Source organism: Amblyomma maculatum, chromosome 1 (assembly GCF_055883805.1).
Source record: "Amblyomma maculatum isolate TAMU_Amacu chromosome 1, ASM5588380v1, whole genome shotgun sequence".
Lineage (NCBI taxonomy): Eukaryota > Metazoa > Arthropoda > Arachnida > Ixodida > Ixodidae > Amblyomma > Amblyomma maculatum.
The window spans coordinates 213,853,397-213,878,190 of record NC_139344.1 but is presented as its reverse complement, the minus strand read 5'-3'; the positions used below and the strand labels follow the sequence as shown (position 1 = coordinate 213,878,190).

The following is a 24,794-nucleotide window of genomic DNA, read 5'->3' as shown; positions in this document are numbered from 1 at the left end:
ACGTGTTTCGTCAGACGTCAATCTTTCTGTTCTCGCAAAGACTATTAATCCTAAACTCACGCCGAACCAACGCCAAGAACTGCTGACATTGCTTCGACACCACCAAGCCATTTTTGATGCCACTTCCACACCACTGGGATAGACTAGTGTTGCGCACCATTGCATCATTACTGAAGGTAACTCTATCGTACGCCGACGGCCTTATCGGGTTTCCCCCTCTGAACGAAAAGTAATTGGAGAAAATGTAAATGACATGCTCCATCGCAATATAATTCGTCCCTCAACAAGCCCACGGTCCTCCCCAGTAGTGCTAGTTAAAAAAAAGGATGGCTCGGTACGCTTTTGTGTTGATTACCGCGCACTCAACAAAATTACCCGCGAAGATGTATATCCGATGCCGCGAATTGATGACGCCCTTGACTCTCTCCAAGGCTCTGAATATTTCTCGACCTTGGACCTCCGCTCAGGTTATTGGCAAATACCTATGCACGAGGACGACAAAGAAAAAACCGCTTTCGCAACACCCGATGGCCTTTATGAATTTAATGTTATGCCTTTTGAACTTTGTAATGCACCAGCGACATTTGAAAGAATGATCGATACTGTGCTTCATGGCCTAAAATGGAGAACCTGTTCGTGTTACTTGGACGACATTGTTATCTTTTCGGCAACCTTTAATGACCATCTCACGCTCCTGAATGAAGTCCTCACCTGTCTCGCTTCGGCAGGCCTTCAGCTCAACACCAAGAAGTGCCACTTTGCACAGAAGGAAATTAGAATATTGGGACATCTGGTCAGCCATGACGGCATTCGCCCAGATCCTGAAAAAATCATCACGGTCTTGAACTTTGCTCGTCCACAACGGACTACAGATTTGCACAGTTTCCTCGGACTCGCGTCTTATTTCCGGCGTCTTATAAGGCATTTTGCAACTATTGCTGTACCACTTCATGAGCTACTTAAAGCACGCAGCCCTTTCGTGTGGACTGAACAGTGCGAAACTGCTTTTAATGACCTAAAGCACGCCCTTACATCAGATCCTGTTCTTGGCCACCTCAGTGACAGCGCTCCAACTATCCTGCACACCGATCGATACCAGTGGTCACGGTCTTGGCGCTGTACTTCTGCAGCGTGATGCAACATCGCGTGAGAAAGTGATTGCCTTTGCCAGTCGGACCTTGACTCCAGCTGAGAAAAACTGCACCATTACTGAGCAGGAGTGCCTTGCCGTCGTCTGGGCTGTCCAAAAATTTCGCCCTTGCCTATACGGTCGGCACTTCACAGTTGTGACCGACCACCATGCTCTTTGCTGGTTGTCTTCACTCAAAAATTTGACAGGCCGACTTGGCCGTTGGATTCTACGCCTGCAAGAATACCATTTCGACGTCACTAATAATTTTTTTTCGCCAACACCAAGACGCCGACGCTCTCTCTCGCTGTCCCCTTTCGGAATCAACTTGCTGTTTTTCTTCCCATTGCATTTCCACCTCTGACCAGAGCCGACCGTCTCTTTGCCCGACGTATATCACAACCGTTTGTTTTGATGACTCTGAAAACAAGCACGCTCTCCGCTCACAGCAATTAGCCGATGCCTACTGCCGTCCTATCATCGACCGCCTTATCGGCGCTTCGGGCCCGCCCAATGCTAGGCTTTGCCGACAGCTTCGCAATTTCAAGCTCGAAGATGGCATCCTACTCCGCTATGTGTATTGCCCTGATGGAACTCGCTGGATCCCAGTCGTTCTGCGTGTGCTTCGCCCACGTATACTGGTGGCTTTCCACGATGACGCTACTGCAGGTCACCTTGGTTTTGACAAAACCTACGACCGCGTGAGAAAGCGATTCTTTTGGCCTGGCTTATCTTCCACCGTTGCCAAATACGTCGCATCCTGCCCTCTGTGCCAACGTCGCAAACGGCTGACTTCTTCGCCCGCTGGCCTTCTACAACCTCTTCCTTGTCCCACCACGCCATTCGACGTAGTCAGCATCGACTTATATGGTCCCCTACCTCTCTCCGATGGGGGTAACCATTGGATTATAACGGCTGTCGACCACCTCACACGCTACGCTGAGACAGCACCTGTACCGACTGGTTCCGCTGAAGAAGTAGCAAATTTCTTTTTGCGATCAATTGTATTGCGTCATGGTGCTCCTCGGGTGCTCCTAAGTGACCGCGGTACAGCCCTCTTATCGAAAGTCGTTGCCGAATTTCTTCACGCGTCATCCACCCTTCATAAGACAACCTCAAGCTACCATCCCGACTAATGGTTTCACTGAACGATTTCATCGCACCTTGTCGGACATGATATCCATGCACATCACACCAGATCATGAAATTGGGATACTGTTCTACCATTCGTCACATTCGCCTATAATACAGCAGTACAGTGAACTACCGGTTACTCTCCATTTTTCCTTGTTTATGGCCGTCCTCCCACTACAATTCTCGACGCTTCCTTCTTCTCTACGCCCGACTACTCCACATCAGTACCTGCCCATTTTTTATCTCGTGTGGCCAGATGTCGTCATCTTGCCCGCCTCAACACGGCAGCGTGCCAGGAGACCGCAAGACTCGCTATGATTCTACACATTGAGTGGTCTCTTTTCGTCCTGGTGACGAAGTACTGCTTTATACACCATTGCGCACCCCTGGCCTTAGTGACAAATTCCACCACCGCTACGTAGGTCCCTATGAGGTCATAAGCCAAAGTTCCCCAGTGAACTACAAAGTGACGCCTGTTAATCCCCCAGCTGATCGACGCCACCGTGGAACTGAAATTGTTCATGTGTCTCGCTTGAAACCATTTGTGCGCCGCGATGCATCAATTAGTTAGGAACGGCCAGGCTGGCCGCTTCCGACCCCCCGGGCAGATTGTGTGAGCCTTCTGTAGACGTTCTTTAATTTGTACATGCCATCATCTTCCTTTCATTTGTACATACCATCATCATCATCGCGCGGCGCTGGCTGCGGCACGCGCCTGGGCTTTGTCATCGGAGTAAAACGCCAGACACGGCATCCCTTGCCTTGCCGTCTCGACCTGGCCTTCTTTCACAATATATATGCCCCCACCTCTTATGTAATGTTTATGGGCCTTTAAGGGAGAATAAATGAAATGAAATTTGCAGTAAAATCAGAACTGGATTGTGCAGCACTGTGGACATGTCTATGGTAATGGTTGCATCGCTAATCAACTAAAATTAACTTTTGCATTTTAATTTTAGAGGACAGTATTGTATACCAGAACTGAGGGTCCCTAATATTATAGGTGAGCCCAGTTCTTAAATTTTCCTAAAGAGCAATGTAGTTCAGAATATTGGACAAGGAAAGGCATATTTGAAAACTCTTGTAGTCTTGCTTTCCCACATTGCATGCAAAAAATGTTTCTCCACTTGGTATTGATGCCATAATCATGTTAGCTTCTTCTGCATCATCAAAAACACAAAATATGTCTGTATTCTCTGAATAAGAAATGTCAGCAACACCATATTTTAGTTATGTAATGTGGGAAAGCCAACTTACAAAGCTTTTAAAGGAATATTGACACGCTGCATTCTTTATTTTCCCTCTGTGCTGATCGCGAGCGTGTGCCTCCTCGAGGCGAAGAAACCGATGTTCGTCTCCTCGAGGCGAAGAAACTGAAGTTCTTCTGTCGAAGCGGGCCTGCTAGTTTCCTGCCGCACTGTGACTTCTGTTACTCCTGTGTCCCGCGGTGACTTCTGATCAGAGACATCACACCGTGACATCTGGTGGAGGTGCTGGGTAACGCAACCCATGCTCCGAACACCTCCAACCAGCCGAGACTCCAGCCCTCAAGGATCTCCTACCATCGAGATTACGCCTACCCATCAGAGTAGCCGACGGCTTCGAGGGCTTGATCCTGAATTCGCGCCTCTACAATTTTCTCGTACTGCGAGGCCGCCACCATCTTCTCCAGCACCACCTTCGGAGACAACACAACCACCCGTAATGACGCAGGTAGACACCACTGCCCCCTCCTTCGTGTTGCAGCAGCCGCGGGAGATACCCATCTTCCAAGCCTTTCCCGGCGACGACCCGGAAGACTGGCTAGATAAATTTGAGCGAGTAGCCCAGTACAATCGCTGGGGCGACGATCAGAAACTGCAACATGTATTTTTTTCGCTTGACGGTTCAGCTCGCACATGGTTTGAAAATCATGAGACTACTATCCCAACGTGGAGTTCCTTCAAGGACCAGTTTCTGCAAGCTTTCACCACCGTTTTTCGGAAAGAACGCGCCGAGCTGCTCCTACAGACGAGAGTTCAGCTCCCTAACGAGAGCGTCCTCGTTTACTTCGAGGACATGACGAGGCTATTCCGTCGCGCTGATCCAAACATGTCCGAAGAAAAAAACTTCGATATCTTATGAAGGGAATTAAGGAACAGATCTTCGTTGGATTAGTGCGATGTCCCCCCAAGACCATCGGGGAATTTGTATCCGAGGCCACTACCATTGAGAGGGCTCTAGAGATGCGATCTAAGCACTACGAGCGGCCGTCCATCCCTATTGCTGCCGCCATCGCGGACACTGGTAGCACTGGCGTGCTCCGTGAGACCATACGGGCCATCGTACGCGAGGAGCTGCAAAAACTATTTTCGACGGCAGCACCCCCTCAAGTATCCAGCCTTTCTCAGATGGTTCGGGAGGAGGTCAACCAGGCACTCAACCCACCCGAGCCACTCCCAACAATGCCAGCACAGCAGGCCATGACCTACGCCGCAGTCACTCGTCGTGCCTGTCCACCTCCCAGTCAGCATCCACCTCCAAGTCAGCACCAAGCAGCCCCTGCATACACTCGTCAAGCACCTCCCGCTCGAATTTCTCAGGTGCGTCCACGCAAAAGCGACGTCTGGTGCACTCGCGATAATCGCCCGCTGTGCTTCCACTGTGGCGAAGCTGGTCACCTGTTCCGTGATTGCTATTACCGACGAATGGGTCTGCCGGGATTTAGCGCCGACGCGCGAAAGCCGCAGCGTGGTGAACGACCCCCTGCCATTGACGCGTACCTGGCTGAATCATCCGGAACGCCCTATGACTACTCGCGGTCGCCTTCACCGGGCCAATACTCCTCGCAGACACGTGGTAATGCCGGCCTGACGCGGGTCCGCTCCCCTAGCCCCCATCGGGAAAACTAGACGCGGCAACCTTTGGAGGGAAGGTTGCTCATCGACGAAATTCTCAAGCTCTTCCACCGCTGCAACCGGATGGCCACTCCGTTTTACGACGACACGACGCGCCCCACAATGATCCGCTGCCTCGGCGCTCCAGTTCTCCGACGACACTAAATCAGCTAGTACCACACCGCAGCCGTGACCGGACCCCGCGACGTTCCGGTAACACCACAGCCGTAACCGCCGACCTGAACATTTCAGTGGACGGAACCGACGTGACAGCGCTTGTGGATACCGGCGCCGATTATTCTGTGATGAGTGGGCCTTTCACCGCCACTCTGAAAAAGGTGACTACACCCTGGACAGGCCCACAAATTCGTACCGCCGGAGGCCACTTGACAACGCCGACCGGTACCTGCACTTCTAGGGTAACTGTGCAAGAAGAAACGTACTTAGCAACCTTCGTCGTACTTGTCCAGTGTTCCCGCGACGTCATCCTTGGCATGGATTTCTTAGCAGAGAATGGAGCCGTTATCGACCTGCAGACTAAGTCAGTGACCTTATCGACTGAGAACGCAATACACAGTGCTTCAGAGCGACCGACAGCACTGCACATCCTTGATGATCACGTCACTATTCCGCCCCGTTCCAGCGTGATGACGTCTGTGGCTGCGAATACACTGCGAAACTTTGAAGGTGTCGTGGAGAGTAAACAGATCTTACTTTTCGAACGCAGTCTTGCTGTAGCCAGAGGAGTCGTTCGCCTCGAAGACGGCAAAGCAGACGTCCTACTCACAAATTTTGGCGGTGAGCACCAGCATTTAAGCAGTGGGACTGTAGTGGCCCATATTTGCGGTATCACGCATGTTCGAAAAGCCTCTGGACTTGCGACGCTGTCATTTACCGAAATGGAGAGGCCTACCACCGATTTACACTTCGACATTAACCCTGCACTTTCTCAACTGCAGCATTGCCAAGTGAACCAGCTCCTCCAGCGCTATCGGGCGACCTTCTCCAACTCTTCACGTGTTGGCAGAACCGATCTCGCCAAGCATCGCATTATTACGGATGATACCGTGCCACCTCTCAGACAGTCACCTTACCGAGTGTCTCCGACTGAACGCGCCGCTATCACCCGCCAAGTGAAAGAGATGCTTCGCGACGATGTCATCCAGCCCTCGCGGAGTCCATGGGCTGCACCTGTCGTTCTCGTGAAGAAAAAGGATGGTACGCTGAGGTTTTGTGTGGATTACCGCCGGCTAAACAAAGTTACAAAGAAAGACGTCTATCCCCTGCCACGTATCGACGATGCTTTGGATCGTCTCTGCTCCGCGAAATATTTCTCTTCAATGGACTTGAAATCCGGATACTGGCAAATAGAGGTAGATGAGAGGGACCGCGAGAAAACGGCGTTTAACTACTCCGGATGGGCTCTACGAGTTCAAGGCTATGCCCTTTGGTCTCTGCTCTGCTCCGGCTACTTTCCAACGGCTTATGGACACCGTACTTGCAGATCTCAAGTGGCAGACATGTCTCGTTTACCTTGACGACGTTGTGGTCTTCGCTCCAACGTTCGAGGAGCACCTTCGGCGCCTTGAAACTGTTTTGCAAGCCATAACATCCTCTGGCCTTACGTTAAAGAACGAGAAATGTCATTTTGCTTATACGGAGCTCAAGTTCTTGGGGCACGTCGTAAGCCACGCTGGTGTCCTGCCGGATCCAGAGAAAACGACAGCTATTGCCAACTTCCCTCCGCCCAAAGACCAGAAAGCTGTTCGACGATTTCTTGGCTTATGTGCCTACTACCGGCGCTACGTCAAAGATTTCGCTCGACTCGCCGAGCCCCTAACACGTCTGACAAAGACAGACACGCCTTTCACTTGGAACGCACCACAGGAACAAGCATTCAAAGAGCTTCAATGCCGCCTACAAACACCTCCCATATTGGCTCACTTCGACGAAAACGCCGACACGGAGCTTCACACCGATGCAAGCAACATAGGCCTGGGCGCCGTTCTAGTTCAAATCCAGGGCGGCCAAGAACGTGTAATCGCTTACGCCAGTCGCTGTCTATCTAAAGCAGAAGCGAACTATTCCGCAACAGACAAAGAATGTCTAGCCATTGTGTGGGCGACGTCGAAGTTCCGGCCATACCTTTACGGGAAACCATTCAAGTTAGTAACTGACCACCATGCCCTATGCTGGCTTGCAACCCTAAAGGACCCTTCAACCCGTCTTGTAAGATGGAGTCTACGATTACAGGAATTCGACATAACTGTCACATACAAATCTGGCCGTCAGCATTCGGACGCAGACTGCCTCTCACGGGCCCCTGTAGATCCCCCCGCAGATGAAATTCCTGATGAGGCCATACTGCTAAATGCCATCAGCACAGAGTGCCTCGCTGAAAGACAATCTGCAGATCCCGAACTTCGTCACATCATGGACTATCTAAACGGTGCATGTACAACCGCTCCGAGAGCTTTCAAGCGTGCTCTGTCATCGTTATGTGTGCGCAATGGTGTCCTCATGAAGAAAAACTTTTCCGCCAGCCAAACGCCGTACCTGATTGTTGTACCTATGTGTCTACGTGATGAAATCTTACAAGCTTGCCACGATGAACCAACCTCTGGACATTTGGGAGTCACGCGCACGCTTGCAAGGCTCAAGGAAAAGTACTACTGGCCTCGACTTAACTCAGACGTTTCACACTATGTGAAAACGTGTCGCAACTGTCAGCGTCGTAAGGTGCCGCCGACTAAGCCCACCGGACTCTTGAAGCCAATAGACCCACCGTCGAGGCCTTTCCAGCAGATTGGCATGGACATGCTGGGACCATTTCCCCTTTCACACTCCGGTAACCAGTGGGTCATTATTGCCACGGATTACCTTACACGATACGCGGAAACCTCCGCTCTACCCAACGGTACTGCCTTAGAGGTTGCAAAGTTTTTCATCAATTGCGTTGTCCTGCGCCATGGCGCACCGGAGATTTTGATTACTGACAGAGGAGCCGCATTTACAGCCGAATTGGTGCAGCAGATTTTAATTCACAGTCATACTGAACACAGGAAAGCAACACCTTACCATCCTCAAACGAACGGCTTGACCGAACGCTTGAACAAAACACTCGCTGACATGCTCTCAATGTACGTCGACGTAGAGCACAAAACGTGGGATGAAGTGCTCCCGTACGTTACCTTTGCATACAATACAGCGGTCCAGGAAACAACGAACATGACACCTTTCCGTCTGGTCCATGGCCGCGAAGTGACCACAATGCTTGATGCCATGTTACCACATCTAGACGACGGCAACCAACAACCAGATGTTCACACCTTTCCGCACCTCGCCGAAGAAGCCCGTCAGCTGGCCAGGCTACGAATTCAGAATCAGCAACGCCGCGATGCCCAGCGATACAACCTCCGACACCGTGACGCCCGGTACACAGCTGGAGACCGCGTCTGGGTTTGGTTTCCTGTACGTCGACGAGGCCTCAGCGAGAAACTGCTGTGTCGTTACTTTGGCCCGTACAAAGTGGTAAGCCAAGTTGGGGACCTAAACTATGAGGTTGTTCCTGATGGATTTAAAAAGTCCCGACGCTCCACGCTCCCGGACGTGGTCCACGTGGTCCGCCTGAAACCGTATTACGACCGATAGTGTTGACTCTTTCTGTGCGTGAGCAACTGCCCTTTGTGCAATGGTTTTTTCTTTATCTCTACCCACACTCCCAGCATCGGGACGATGCTTCTTGTACCCGGGGGGCAATGACACGCTGCATTCTTTATTTTCTCTCTGTGCTGATCGCGAGCGTGTGCCTCCTCAAGGCGAAGAAACCGATGTTCGTCTCCTCGAGGCGAAGAAACTGAAGTTCTTCTGTCGAAGCGGGCCTGCTAGTTTCCTGCCGCACTGTGACTTCTGTTACTCCTGTGTCCCGCGGTGACTTCTGATCAGAGACATCACACCGTGACAATATTTTTGATGCTCATTATTTTAGACCACATAGATGATGAAGGGTTTTAGACCTGGGCTCACTCATGATGTTAATAGCCTTCAATTTTGCAGTTTTCATATTGCCTCTTATAAACAAAAAATAGACTGGTTAAATATAGGTAATTAAGTGTGATCATTAAGCTGTACCAAGTACCAAAAGTCCACCTTGCTACGCAACCCACTGGCAGACTGCACGGGTGTCTTCACAGTTCACTTAACTATGACGGTTTCAACAGTATGCAATCTGTAAAGATGAACATCATCTTGGAGAAATTTGTTGGAGACAGTTTTTATAAGCATTCTTGTAGACTATTAATCAGCAGTTACAATTTTATTAGTTAGGCATCTAAAGAGATAGGTGGTGCACTGGACAGTTCTGGCAAATTGCAGTTTATGAGAAATTTTATTCCTGCTGTATGTGCTGCAAGCATTACATGAAGTAGCAATACATAAAATCTCGAGCTTTGTGGTTTGTTCAAGGAATTGGGGGTATTGAAGGGTATTTTTTTGTCTCTTGAAGCAAGATAATGTAGTTTTGAAGTGAAACAGCAGTCTTGAGAAGTCTTTTGCATAGGTATATGCTGATGTGTGGTGTGAAACTAGCAATGAAGTTATGTAAAAGTTTCATTTTATTGCCATGCTTTACATAATTCTGCATCTGTCACATCACTTCAATTATGCACAAGTGCAGAAGGTGCTTTGGATGTGCCTTGCTATTATTGCACTTTTAGCATGAAACGCTCCATCTTTCAGAAGTGGTATCCCCTCTGTGGTATATTCATGCCTTTCTCCAGGAATGTAAACTGCACTAAGGGCAAGAACACTAGAATGGCCTTAGACATACCCCTCCAGGAGCAAGCTTCGTTCTTTATATTCATGGGAAATGAATTTAGAGACAACAAATGCAAGAAAAACAGAACCGACCCCCCCCCCCCCCCTCCCCCACCAAAAAAAAGATGTGCAGTTGTCACTTGTGATGGATGATTGGATGACTACAAGACAGTGTAGTCTCAGGAAACAACACCATAGGCAATATAAGATAATATCATGAAGGACCAGAGACATTGTTTTCTAGGTGGAGGATCAGAACATAGTGACTCTAGAAATAAGACCACTGGGATGGTCAGGTGTGAAAGCAAACTATAATGTTTAGGTGATGGAATGGAAACCAGCAAATAAAGGCGAAAGTGAAGAAGATAAAACAAGGTTTAAAATAAAAAGCTAATGAAAAAAATGGAGAACTACACGGAGGGGTTTTTGAAATCATATCTTTTGCCTTTATTAGACTAGCTTCCATTTTATCAATGTTTTCATTCATATTTCTTGAAACGACCCTCTGGGTAGTGCAACATCAGTGATGCCTGTGGCTTGACCCTGCTCCAAACAAGAATATGTCTCATTGTATATTGTATCTTATTGAGCATATTGTGAATTTTTTCCTGAGATTGCAATGTGCTAGTTATCTATGTATGTGTTAGTGGCACAGGTATAGCTCAGACTTGGAGAATTTTCATTCATCTATATATTGTGTGAGTTCACTTCTCATTATATAAACACTTCGAAGCCTGTACTAGTGTACTATTTCCATTTGTCTTTCTTTTTACCTACCTTTTTTGCAGTGTTTTTATTTTTATTTGTTTATTTAGTACATACTGCAGACCCATTTCAGGGTCCAAGCAGGACAGGCATATATTGTTAAGAAAACTCAAAAGATACAGAACACAATCAAAAGAAATATGCATAAAAATGAGCAAACCAGTTTTGCGAAACTATGACAGTGCCATAACATAGTTCCAATTGGATATCGTCTTTAGAAAGAACAAATATTTAAAACAGTCAGTTTTTGCAAAATACAGCGTCAATGAGAATGTGATGATGTCGGGTATGCCGTGTGGATAGAGGGGATATGTACTGCGAAGTATCCAAAGCTAACCTATGGTTAAGTAAAGAATATAGAAACTCAAGGCTATATTTTCCTCTTCACGTTTCAAGTGATTCAGTATTGTTAGCCACCATGATCTCAGTGGGGGAGTCGGTGATTTTAAATTTTGAATAGATAAACCTAACAGCTTTTCTTTGAACCCTTTCTAATTTATAGATGTTAAGTTTAGTAAATGGGTCCCATACAACCAAAGCACACTCAAGCTTTGGCCTGATGTAAATGTTATACGTCAGCAGTTTTAATGTGAGAAGGAGAATTTCTTAGTTTATGCCTCAGAAAACAGCTTTTTAAATGCAGAGGAGCATATGTTATCTATATGCGAGTTCCAGGAAAGATTGCTTGTTAGTGTTACACCTAGATATTTGTAGATAATTAACCTGCTTTAATGTTGATGATCCGAGGGTGTACATGTGGTTAAATGGGTATTTGTAGCTATTAACCTGCTTTAGTGTTGATGATCCGAGGGTGAACACGTGGTTAATCAGGTTCATTTTATGTGTTATTTGCATCGAAACCGGTCAAGTTCATTTTGATCATTAGTACATGTAATTTTAGAAATACGACACAATCATCAGCAAACAAGCAAATATGCATTCCTGGAGTAACCACATTAACAATGTCATTGATATAAATCTCTAAAAGCAAAGGCCCCAAGATGCTTCCTTGGGGCACCCCAGAGGTGACTAGGAGAGAGACAACTGGAGCTGCACCCATCGACTGAAACAAATTGCACTCTATTGATGGGGTAATCTACAATCCACAATATTAAAATGTCTGGAAAATTACTGTTTTTTTAGTTTTTGAATGGGTTTTCTGTGGTGAACTTTATCAAATGCTTTGCTAAAATTCATAAATATGGTGTCTATTTCACCATTTATATCCAGTGTTTTAGCAAAAGTATGTACTATTGTAACTAATTGTGTTATTTTAAAATAGCCCTTTCTAAACCCATGCTGAAAGTTACTTAATAAGGAGTGTTCTTTAAGAAATTTGTTAATATGTTTAGTGAGCATTTTACAGCATGTGGAAGTTAAAGAAATAGGACGGTAATTTTGTAATAATGTGCATTCACCTTTTTTAAAGATCGGAACAACTCGAACAATCTCATTCAACCAGAAGTTTTGATGACAGCTGAGATTTTTTCTCTGCTATTTTTAAACAACACAAAAAGAAACTTAGCAATTATTTCGGCATAGCGTCGCAAAAATACATTAGGTAAATTATCAGGACCAGAAGTTTTAGGCTTCAATTCTAAAAGCAAAGCAAATACACCAGGGAGGCTACATAGTCCACCTCCGATGCAGGAAAATATGACGCGCTTTGGACACATTGTATACCTGCATCAGAGAATACGCTGTGAAAAAAAGAATTAAAATTGCTTGCAATGTCAATCAAATCAGTCAGTGTATCTCCCTTCACTGTTATTTTTGAGATATGTTTCTTACTATCACTTGGGAAGTTCCAAACTTTACTTGGGTCATTTTTAACAAAACTAGGTAATGTTGTGTTAAAGTACAAGCCCTATGACTCGCGAGTCGCATGTTCAAGATTATTTTTAAGCATTTCAATTTGACTTAACTGGTGGTTGTTTTTCTTACATCTTTTTAATTTTCGCTTCAGTTGAATAATCTTCTGCGTCATCCAAGGTGTGTGTTTGTGAACTTTTTTGCATTTTTTTGGAAGGAAGATATTTAGGCAGTATTGACACATTTCGACGAATCGCTCCCACAGCTTCCAGACATCATCATTTTCATCAAAACTGGATAAACAAGTTTCCATATGTTCAAACACTGCGGCATCATCAGCCCTAGAATAATCCTTGAAAGATTGTACGTGACTAACTTTTTTGTTGAGGGAAGGGAACTTAACTAAATCTATTGATACGCTTTCCAGGTGATGGGCTGAAATGCCTGTTTCAACCGACACAGTATGCATAAAATATTGACAGCTAGCAAAAACTAGGTCTAGTATAGAGGAAGATGTCCCGAGTACACGAGTAGGTTGATGAAAAATTTGAGCTAAATCATGAGTAAGCATGATATCAAACATAATGTCTACACTGTTCCCACATTTAGCACTGCCTTGGAAGTGGTCCCAGCACATATCTGGCAGATTGAAGTCACCTATTAGCAGTATTTTCTTATTTTGGAAATGAGACAGGTGATGCTGTAGCTTAATAAGATAGTCGAATGTGGCATCTGGTGGCCTGTAGCAAGCATACAGGATAAAAGAATGACCCCGGCAAGAAATTTTCATGCAAAGGCATTCAAGGTCAGGAATGTCATATATGAGGTCGCATTCTACAGTCTTAAGAGAACGACTACGCCGCCACCCTTTGAGGTCCTATCCTTGCGAACGACTTTACAATGAGGAGGAAATACCAGGTCATCTGCTAAGTCATCATGTAACCAAGTTTCCCTCAGGACTGATATGTGTGGGTCAAACTCCAGCAGTTTATTTTCAAGCGAGTCTTTCTTGTTTGCAATGCTGCATGCGTTAAAGGTAGCTATTCTCAAGCATTTTTACTAGATTGGCCTGTGTTACTATGGCAAAACAAGCTATCTGTATTAGTGAAAAAACTGAGGTAAATGAGCTGCTCACTTTTTCGGTGAGCGGTTTCGCAACTGCGTACAACTTCACGTCACGGGCCAATTTGCGGCGACTTCGTCGTTTTTTTGAACCCTCACTTTATCATTTTTTTTGCAGTTCCAGACGTAAGGAATATTATTGATATATAACTTTTAATTTTATATGGGCAGTAATTACCCCATAAGCATGTTCTGTGAGACTTTATTAGCAACCAATTACAAGTTCTCTTTTCTGTGCAGGTCAAATACGTGGTGCATCCCGGCCCTGACTGTGCAGAGATTATCCAGTCCGTTGCTGCAACTTGGGTGTACTATGAGGTGAAATAAATACCACGGTATGTTATTTTCACTGATTGTTCTGTGAATTCTTTTTTTTTCACTCTGCAGCAGAACTTACGGCTTGAACACAATATGACACAGCCTATCTCATCTGAAACATTGCTCACTGTCTCACTCCAGACGACATAAAGATATTTCAATATTTCAACATTACTTTTCCTTCCAGAAAATCTTGAAACGTATTGGTCAGCTTTATTCCTGCTTCCAGTGACCAAGTTTCGATGCAGATTGGTAATAGTACTCTTGCGTGGATAGCATATATATATCACGAGATGATGCATAGATACCCTATGTAATATGGCATTACTTTAAACTGCTTGACGGGCAGCATATCCTTCTCCTGGTGGTATAAGCTTGTGTCATAAAGGTGCAAAACTTTGCGCTCTTGGTTGCAATATAAATTTATACTCTAAAATGGTAACTTTGTACCTGTACATACAGGATCACTTTACGTTCTCACGGCGCAAACTAGCATTTTTGATGGAAGGGTATGCTTATGCCATCGACAGACTAAAACATAGGTCTTTATGAAAGGTGCAACACTATACCTAGGTAGATTACAGTTATGCTGTTTATTTATTTATTTATTTATTTATTTATTTATTTATTTATTTATTTATACAAGTACCTGCAGCACCCAGGGGCATTATAGCAGGAGGGGCAATAACGGTAAAAAAATACCTAAAATGAGCATGTTACAATACTGAAAGTATACAGTAAAGCACATTTGTTTAACAATAAAAAGAACAACACTGAAAATGTGAGTGCGAGAAACAGGTTTAAAAGGGTGGAAAGCTACTACGACAAATTGGACGCCAGGAAAGACTGAAAATGTTTACCTGTTTTACATTGTTCTATGCTCTTAGGAAGACTGTTCCAAAGTGAAGAAGTGTGAGGAAAAAAGGAATTACGGAACACATTAGTTCGACATCGCGTTACAAGAACTTTCAGCTTATGATCGCGGCGTTCAGAGATAAAATGTGGAGGTAGAATGTACAAGCTCTTGTTTATTCCCGTAAGATCAGAGTATATTTGGAAAAAAAGTTCTAATTTTGCGGTTAGTCTCCGGTGAGCCAATGTTTTCCATCTAAGGTTTTCTTTAATTAATGTGATGCTACTACGGAAGTTATAGTTGCCGGAAACAAACCTGGCAGCGCGGTTTTGGATGCGTTCAAGTTTTTCCACAAGGTAAGAGCTTTGAGGGTCCCATGCCACACAAGCATACTTGAGTATTGGACGGACGTTAGTTACATATAGCTGTTCTTTTACTTTTGTGGGGGCTTTATAAAAATTTCGTCTAATGAGATTTAGCGTTCTAGATGACTTTAAGGTTAAATATTCTATGTGTCGGTTCCATGTCAAATTTTCTGAAAAATAGACCCCTAGATACTTGTAATGTTGGACCTTTTCAAGTGGTAGCCCGTCCAAATTATAGACTGATCTCACGGGAAGACGTTTACGGGAAAATGACACATACTGGCATTTAGCAGTGTTCAAAGACATGCCCCATTTAGTGCACCAACAATGAATTTTGTTCAGATCACTCTGTATACTACTTACATCAAGATCATTTCGTATATTCCTGTAAATGGCACAATCGTCAGCATATAATCTCACTTTACATTCAAGCCCTTCAACAATGTCATTTATAAAGACTAGAAATAGCAAAGGCCCCAAGACAGACCCTTGGGGCACGCCAGAGGTTACGGTGACATTCGTTGAATTAGTACCATTGATTACAACATTTTGAGTTCGCCCAGATAAGTAATCTCTAATCCAGTCTACTACTTCAGGGTGTATACAGAGAGAAGATAATTTATATAACAATAAAGCATGAGGAACGGTATCAAAGGCTTTGCGGAAATCCAAAAAGATGCAGTCTACCTGAAAACCAAGATCAAAATAATAAAAGAGATCATGAGAAAATTCTACCAGTTGAGTCGTGCACGACAAGCCAGGCCTGAAGCCGTGTTGAGCATTTGAGAAGAAATTATTGTTTTGGAGATGTTTCATCACAGAGCTGTAAATAATGTGTTCTATAGTTTTGCAGCATATGCATGTAAGAGAGATTGGTCTGTAGTTTTGCAATGCCTTTTATGGGACCACTTTTGTGGACTGGGATGACATTTGCTGCCTTCCAGTCTGCAGGTAAAGAAATGCTGTATAGTGATTTATTAAACAAGGCTACTAAGAAATGCGCAATTTCTTGTGAGCAAGATTTCAATACATGCGACGGGATGGCATCAGGCCCACTGGCTGATTTGTTTTTTAGGCTAGAAAGTAACTTGAGGACACCATTATATGTGACAGTAACCGCGGGCATGTCCTCGTAGGCTCTTACTTGTGTTTCAGGCAATTCACCAGAGAATGCGGCAGTAAAGACGGATTGAAAATAAAAATTGAAACAGCAGGCCTTCTCATAATCGTCGGACACTGTTTTCTCGTCAACTAACAAAGTAGGGACAGAGGTCACCTCTTTACTATTGATTTTAACAAATTTCCAAAATTCTTTTGGATTTTCTCTTAACCTTGTATCAAGCGATGAAATATAAATATGTTTATTTACCTTTATTTCTTGCTTAATTTTGTAGCTTATCTGGCGCATTTCCTGGAAAACAGACTGCTTGTGATTTCTTATATATGTGGCATACAGATGGCATTTCTTATTAATTAATGCCCGAATTTTCTTATCCACCCATGGCTTATCATTCCGGCGTCTACGTGTAATAAATTTTGAAGGGATGTGTTGCTCAATTAAAGCCATTAGTTTATCTCTGAAAAGAATCCAAGCTCCATCTATATCCAGTGACTGGATGACTTCATAAAAAAAGAGGGTAGAAACTAGAAAGTTCTCTTGAAATTGACGTGTAATCACCTCGGTCGTAAGAAAACACTTTCCTGGGATGTTTGTGGGCAGATCTGACTGAAGTGGTAGAGCACGCGGCCACAACACTGTCATGGTCACTGATACCAGGGATGACAACTACATCTTTAATCAATGACTCAGAGTTAGCAAAAAACAAATCCAAGGTACTCTCACTATCATGACCTCGTCTGGTGCTCTCAGTCACGAATTGGGTCAGGTCATTAGTTGTAATAAACTGAAAAAGCTAGAGATAAGGTAGTCGAATCAGCCAAAACAGGTTTCCCATTATTCCAGTGAACGGCAGGCATATTAAAGTCTCCTCCAAGTATATAATCACTATTTATGGTAGTTAAAAAGCTTGATAACTCATTAAATGATTCTGGACTAGAAGAACCAGGAGGCCGGTAAAAGGACCCAATAGCGATGTAACTGCCATGGTTAAGTCTAATCCTGCACCACACAGATTCAGAATTATCAAAAGAGCTAGGTAACTCACTACTCTGAAGGCATTCATCAATAAGGACAAAAACACCACCACCATGTGTGTTTCTATCACACCGGTAAACTTCATAGCCACAAGGAAAGACTTCGATATCTGCAACGGATTCATGAAGCCAAGATTCAGTCCCGATAATAACATGTGGTCGAACAGAGGAAAGCAATGCAGCAAATTCGTCTACCTTATTTTTCAAACTTCGGCAGTTAACTAGCAAAATACTAAGCGGAAGGCTGCAAGAAGAATCAGATTTTGCACTGGCGCACGAAGCTTTAGACTTTGAGCAGTGGTTGACATTTAGCTGTCTGTTTATTTCCGTCACCATGTCATCTCCGCTATCGTAGACAAAAATTTTGTTGCCTATATTATGTAGTTTGTCGAAACGCAGTTTGAATGAGAGGTTTGTGGTTTGAGCATATTCGTACAGTTTTGAGCGAGCGCGTCTAACAGCGGGACTGAAATCCTCACGAATAGCATATCGTTTACCCTTTAGCTTTGATCCGCTCGACAACAGTAGTTCTTTAGCTTTAAACCTACAGAAATTTACAATAATCGGCCGGTTCTTTCCTTCACGAAAAGTTCTGAGCCTGTGAGCACGTTCGATATTATCTGCATGGGTGATCTGGTCAAGCTCAGTTTTGAAAAACGCGATAACATTTTTCTCAGATTCTTTCCAACTTTCATTTTGAAAGTCAGATAAGCCAAAAACTATCAAGTTATTTCTGCGTGTCCTGTTATTTGCATCCTCGAGGGACGATTTCGCGTTTACCAGTCTACGCCGATTATCTGAGGCGCCTTCTTTGACTGCAAGTAAATCATTTTGCAGTACAGTGACTGAGTTTTGAAGTTCCTGCAGCGAACGAGCAAGAGCATTCTGTTCCTTCATAACTACTTCAAGATCGGCAAGAAAGCGTGTCTGTCCCTGCTCTAACCTGCGGACAACTGCAAAAATGCCCCCAATAGTACATGCATCAATACTACCACTGTCCGGACTAGGGCCAGGATTTAATTCAACATCTCCCGAGAGGAGTAAAAGCAATGCAGAGAAAGCACGATGGGACAAAGTACGTAAACCCATGCATTTCTTAACCCACTCCAACAGACTGCTTGTTAAGGTACAAGTTTAGGCTACCAGAAGCGTAATGTATGCAATGGTATAAATACATAGTCTTCAAGAAACAGCGTAACCTTACCCTCAAAAAGTTGTCAGTTCAGCGACAAGTGGTTTACCCCCAAAAAGACTAAGATCCCATCTTTTTTTTTTTAGAGTGTAACTGGGTCTACCAATTCAGTGAGTGAAGTCTCCATGCGCGCTAAGCGGCATCGAAGGCGGTGCCTGCTACACCAATGTTCCCCCTCCCACAATTCAGCGCGTGCCATAATCCTAAGGCTATCACAGGGACATTGGAGTAATTTCCGGAGTTGGATGCACTGTGAGGCAAGTTCTTCGGTGACTCCCTGACCTGCAGAAAGAGGCTTAGAAAGCAGGAGGATGACGTCAGAGACGATGGTAATCTCCTGTTGCTCCTCACATTCCCGCCTCATTCCCACTGCCCTGAAACAGTCATGCACATCAGCCTTAATGTTGTCCCATCCAGCACCGTCTAAGTTTGAATTGAGAGAGCTTGGATCTGGCTACCTCGGCCTAGGCAAAGGTGACACCTTAAGCCGTAGATCAGAACTCAGAAACCTTGACTAGGCTCTCGGGCTCAATTTTAATAACGCGGAGCCCAGCCCACACTCGAATCATAGCCAATTGCAGCAAGCATCAACATAATTGGTTACTTGCTGCCTACCACACCCCTTTTGCTGTTACTAATACCAACAACTATCTGCTGAGGCACATATGCGAGCAAGAAGAGCTACAAAACTGTGAAAATACACAAACAGTAGCAGCCCGAGTGCCCATAATTGGCTGCCGAATTCCGAGATTTGCTCCATAACCTTAACCTGTACACGGGCCCCTCTCTTACAGAGGGAAAAACAAACGAACACAAGAATGCAACCTTTCTCTTCATCTCATGCTGCCTGTGCTTCGGCACTGCACCTGATCACTTTAAAGTCACGGTTATCAATGCTCATTTGGCATTGTCGTTTCGAAGCATCCTTTCCGTACTTCAAGACGCATTGCACTGCGATAAGTGGCCATCGCCTTGGCCTGTCGTTTCTCCCAAACTTGCACCATCAGTGATCTTGGTCCTTGTGGGCCACGTTATTAATTGCTGAAACGACACGCAACGTACCCCTCCCAAGCAGATGCATCTCTCTTTTGTCATCATTTGTTCGTTCCAACCGCGACTTATCAGTCGTTTAGAGCTTGTTACGTCTGTCACTCCAACGGCTTTCATCGGTGCCATTTGCCTTGGCATCGCACGAATACTTCAGTGTCGACAGGTGCATTTGTAGTACATACTTTAAGGAACTACTGCTGCAGGGGGCTGATGCTTCACAGTGTCCGTCACATTACCGCACGCCTAAACTGACCTTTACACGCCCCTCCTTAGATTCAGGTATAAGAGCACGACCTCCTCTATTAACTCTCTACTTGCCAATGCCGACGCTCCCCCTGATGTCAGATTTGCATTTGCTTGTTTAGCAACTTTTTTAGTTTGCCAAACTGCTGCCACATGCTGTGGTGCTGCAACTTAACCAATCTTAGAGTCACTCGATAATTTTCAGAGTACCGCAAAGGTCCCATCGTGCACTAGCAACCATGACCGGCGCGGCCTTGAAGCTTGCAACTGCTCGAGGCGTGCTTCTGGCACAGCTATATTCAAATCAAAAGCAGAGGACATTTTGAAAGCAGCATGGGCATTTGCTTGTGCATTATCTTGAAGAGCACCTCAGCTACTTTACAAACATTAGAATTTGAGAACTGTGAATGGTGAGCTTGTATGGAAGGCTGAGCAGCAGTCTGCATGCGGATATTTCCAGCCCACCATAGAGCTCTATCGATTAATCCGATACCTTGCTATTCTGTTGTGGTTTCATGGTATTGATTATCACTCACACTTTCTTGCCTTCCATGATTACAACTGCAAATGATCACATTGAATGATTCTCTATGATGATGCAAATGCAACTAACTGTATGTTGTCGCACATGTGCGCGCACACTTTGACTCAAGCTCACTCAAGCTTGCTTGTTAAACATCTTTACTGATGCAATAAAAATCATTATCACTCATCGCGAAACATTAATACTCGTGTACAGTCAGTTGTGGTCATTCAAGTCATTATTTGACGTATTTGTGGTTTCGTTGTCATGATGAAGCCATTGCATTCATCACTCACTTTTACTCAAGTTTTACTCATTTGCAGTCAGTTCAGACCATTAGAGTCATCGTTTGACATATTGGCCCTTTCGTAGTCATGATGAGTCATGCCTAGTCATTGTATTCCAATCAGTTGCGGTCATTACAAGTCATCGTTTGTCATATTGGTCGTTTTGTAGTCATTAGCGGTTATGATGAGTTATGCCTAGTCATTTTACTTCAGTTCAGTCGTGTCTGACTCTTCGTGACCCTATGGACCATGTCACGCCACGCTTTCCGGTCTCTCACTATCTTCCTAACATCACATAATTTCATCTGCAGTGCCTCGAGGATGCCATCTAACCATTGCGTTCGCTGCCTACCCCTTCTCCGGCGACCCTCAACCTTTCCCAACATCAAATCTTTCTCCAGCGACTCCTCTCTTCTCATCAGATGACCAAAGTAGCTGAGCTTTACCTTTAGAATTTGACCCTCCAATGAGCAGTCAGGGTTTATGGTCGACAATATCGACTGATTTGATCTTCTGGCAGTCCAAGGAACTCTCAAGTGTCTTCGCCAGCACCACAATCCAAACGCGTCAATTCTTCGGCGGTCAGCCTTTTTCACAGTCCAACTCTCGCATCCATACATCACAACTGCAAAGAGCATAGCACGAGTTATACGGATCTTGGTTGGCAGACTAATGTCTCTGCTCTTTACTAGGCGGTCAAGGCTAACCATTGCTCTCTTTCCCAGAAGCAGGCGTCTCCTAATTTCATGGCTGCAGTCTCCTTCCGAGTTAATCTTGGAGCCCAAGAACAGAAAATCGGCCACAGCTTCCACTTCTTGTCCATTGATGCTCCAGGACTTGATAGGGCAAGACGCCATGATCTTTGTCTTTTTACTGTTCAGTTTAAGCCCAAACTTCTCACTCTCTTCTTGTACGCGCATCAGAAGTCTCTTGAGTTCCACTTCACTTTCTGCCATTAAAGTAGTATCATCTGCATATCTAAGGTTGTTGATACGTTTTCCAGCAATCTTCACTCGAGCTGAAGACTCGTCCAGACCGGCCTTCCTCATGATGCACTCTGCATATAGGTTAAATAGGCAGGGCGACAGTATGCAGCCTTGCCTCACTCCTTTCTCAATCGGAAACCAATCAGTAAGACCATGCCCAGTTCTGACTGTGGCCTCTTGTCCTACATACAGGTTCCTGAGGAGACAGATGAGGCGAATTGGAACTCCCATCTCTTGGAGAGCTTGCCACAATCTGCTGTGATCTACGCAGTCAAACGCTTTTGCATAATCAATAAAGCAGAAGTAGATGGGTTTCTGGAACTCTCTTGCTTTTTCCATGATCCAGCATTTTCCATGATCCAGTCATTTTACTTATTCCCAATCAATTCCGATCATTTCATGTCGTCGTTTGATATATTTGTTGTTTGGTAGTCATGATGGGTCATATCTACTCATTGTAGTCATTACAATTCATAACTAAGCATTTTTACTCATTTCCAATCAGATGCAGTCATTAGAAGTCATCGTTTGGCATATTGGTCGTTTTGTTGCCATTAGCAGTCATGACGAGCCATGCCTAGTGATTGTGGTCATTACCACTCATCGCAAAGCGTTTTTACTCATTTCCAATCAGTTGCGGTCATTGCAAGTCGTAGTTTGACATACTGGTCATTACAATTGTAATTATTGATCATCATTAGTCATTACCTGTCGTTTTCATTCTTAAACTCCCTCCTCACACGTCCGCTATTTGCGACACATTAGCGCACATATGCGACACACAGATCATGCGCACACATTTTCACTAAACGAGCTAGCCTAGAAAGGCTTTCGCCTTAAAATACTTTCCGAACTCATGCAGGTTGCTGCAGCCGAAGGCGCTGTAGCCCGGCATTCTGCCGCTAAGTACTTCGTGCAAGAAAAAAAAAACCCGAGCAACAAAATCCAGGCGTGAAATACAGCAATCTCCGCTCAGGCACTGCGATGAAAGACGTCCACGCTGTGACTGGAAGCTTGATGGCTAAAACGGACCGCGGCGCACTACGTGACCCATACTTACCATTTGATGGCGCAGCGGCGCGAGGAAAAGAATCGCTGTACTCTGAAAATTATCAAGTGATTCTAATATTATATAAAACCCCTCTACAGGGGGAATACAGAGGCTATAATATTGGACACCTACTGGCGCCATCTATGCAGCATTGATGAAAATACATCGTTGATTTCCGCCGAAACAATTGGAACGGCGACAAGCGGCGCCTGCTTTTTGGTGACCCCTCGTAGAAGTAAGTACTGTTTGTCCTATTTCTACCTACCTTTAGATCATTTGATTTTATTTTAAAGTTAATACAACGGGGAACGCGCAGAACGCAAAATTTAAACTGTAGACGCGCTCACTTTTATCTAAGCTTCATTTTATTTTGATTGTCCATTATGTTCGACTCTGGGACTCAATTCGGTTATTGTCACCGCCATTTTGCGATAGCCTTTTTATGAACAGTAGAGTAGAACTGTTGTTATTTAATGCCCTGTGGATAAAGTCGCATCTCCTTGTGGCTCAAGGAATGAACCAGGATGAAACGAAGAGCGAGGACTGAATGGTATCCGCCATCAAATCAGGCTTAACTAACTACCGGAGGACCCCAAGATAAGAGCACTGGCCACTTCCCAAGACTGGCTGACACTCTCAACTCTGCCCGTTGCACACTACAGGGCTGCAACATGAAAACGAAGATTTTCTGCAAAAAAAAAAAAAAACTAAATTGCCTTGCCGCGGAGGTGCAGTGGTAATAGTTGGCGCGGTGCGAACTCCCTGGTCGTCGCTAGGCCTATAAATTGTTTCGCATCGGCGCCACAGCAGACGACCCTTGGAAATTGAGCAGCGCTGTAGTAAACGGGCTACTCGTAGAACTGCCTACTGTAAATCACTTTGTCTCACAATGAAATGAAGATATTTATCACGGTGCCGTTTTAGAAGAATGTATACATACAAGAACGTCGGATGAGCCGCGATGGCACCGGCGATTGCCGCTACAGCCGTGAAGAGAAACTCGCTTGTATCGCAGTTATTCCACCAGCATCTCGGTACGGGTCGGCGAGCCTCAATAAGGATTAACTTTTGACATTCCGTTATCCCTGCCCTACTGAAAAAATTGTATGAGGCAATAACCTCACATTTTCTCACACAATCTCACTCAATTAACATAAGAAATCACAAGTCGCATATAATTGCATAAGGTCATAGCTTCTTGTACATTATCATAAATTATGTACGATATTTTATGATAATGATGTGAACCGTTTGAGAGTATATGCGATTAGATGAGATTTTATGAGGTTATTGCCACGTAGAACTTTTGGTTTTTCAGTAGGGTGGGCTTAATAAGACAGCAATCAATTTGAGCACGCTTTCTTGACACTAGCGCAAAGGATCCACGGGCAGCTTGCGGAAGGCGTGGCATGTGGAGGCAGTGCTGCGTTCGGACGATGCTTGAGCGCGCTGTTGCCGCGCGAGCAGCACGGCACTCCAAACACTGCGTTATAAATTACTATTCCAAATGCAGCTTCCGATCATATGCATTTCGTTTGCTGTACCTAATTGGTAATTGTTGACGTAGCCGAGAACGGCGGCGAGCTGTAACAACAGTGAGCGGCAAATGCGTTTTAAGTTCGGTATTCTCGGTTAAGCGTAACGACAGTGAAGCCACCCGTGCAACAGCGGTATTAAACTAATTAGGTGCGGGAACAACGAGGAACAACGACAGAACGGCCGCGGACTTCAGCTGTGCTGATTTAGTTGGAATCGCAAATGGCTGCAATCGCTGCCAAGATTCCATTATCGTCATCGGCATGCAAATCATCAGTGCAAAACATATGATTCCAAAGGCAAGATTTTTTTTTCCTTTTCATGACAGAGGCCCACAATGCCGAAAATTTCTTATCCTCTGGCAGGATATAAAGCACCATGTCGCCTGGACCACCGATGTTCGTACAACGGAACGTGGGGCTAATAGCCACCAGTTGCTTCACACACTCACAAGAATGATTGTTTTCTAATGACACGAGAAAATAATTTTCGAACGAACGACGTTTATTTTACAACTGAGCAAAAGAGGCCCACTAGTCGGAGTGCGTCGAACCGCGCGGAGCACCACTTCGCAACAGCTGCG

The 24,794-nt window shown here is 44.9% G+C and overlaps 1 protein-coding gene and 1 long non-coding RNA gene across 3 annotated transcripts in view; one reads left to right on the top strand and one right to left on the bottom strand.

The window, feature by feature from the left end:
* The window catches only part of LOC146205575 (uncharacterized), a 51,896-nt gene that overhangs the window by 6,226 nt on the left and 20,876 nt on the right, over window positions 1-24,794 (top strand). For both annotated transcript variants that reach the window (XM_084590263.1, XM_084590262.1), the window contains one exon: window positions 13,894-13,988. The gene's annotated coding sequence lies outside the window, so the exon portion shown is untranslated. The remainder of the gene's footprint in view (window positions 1-13,893; window positions 13,989-24,794) is intronic.
* On the bottom strand, window positions 13,746-23,697 carry LOC146205576 (uncharacterized). Its single transcript, XR_014704208.1, has 4 exons — window positions 23,616-23,697; window positions 18,818-18,909; window positions 14,832-14,863; window positions 13,746-13,964 (listed from the first exon to the last, which is right to left on the bottom strand). It is a non-coding gene; the product is annotated as an uncharacterized LOC146205576 (long non-coding RNA).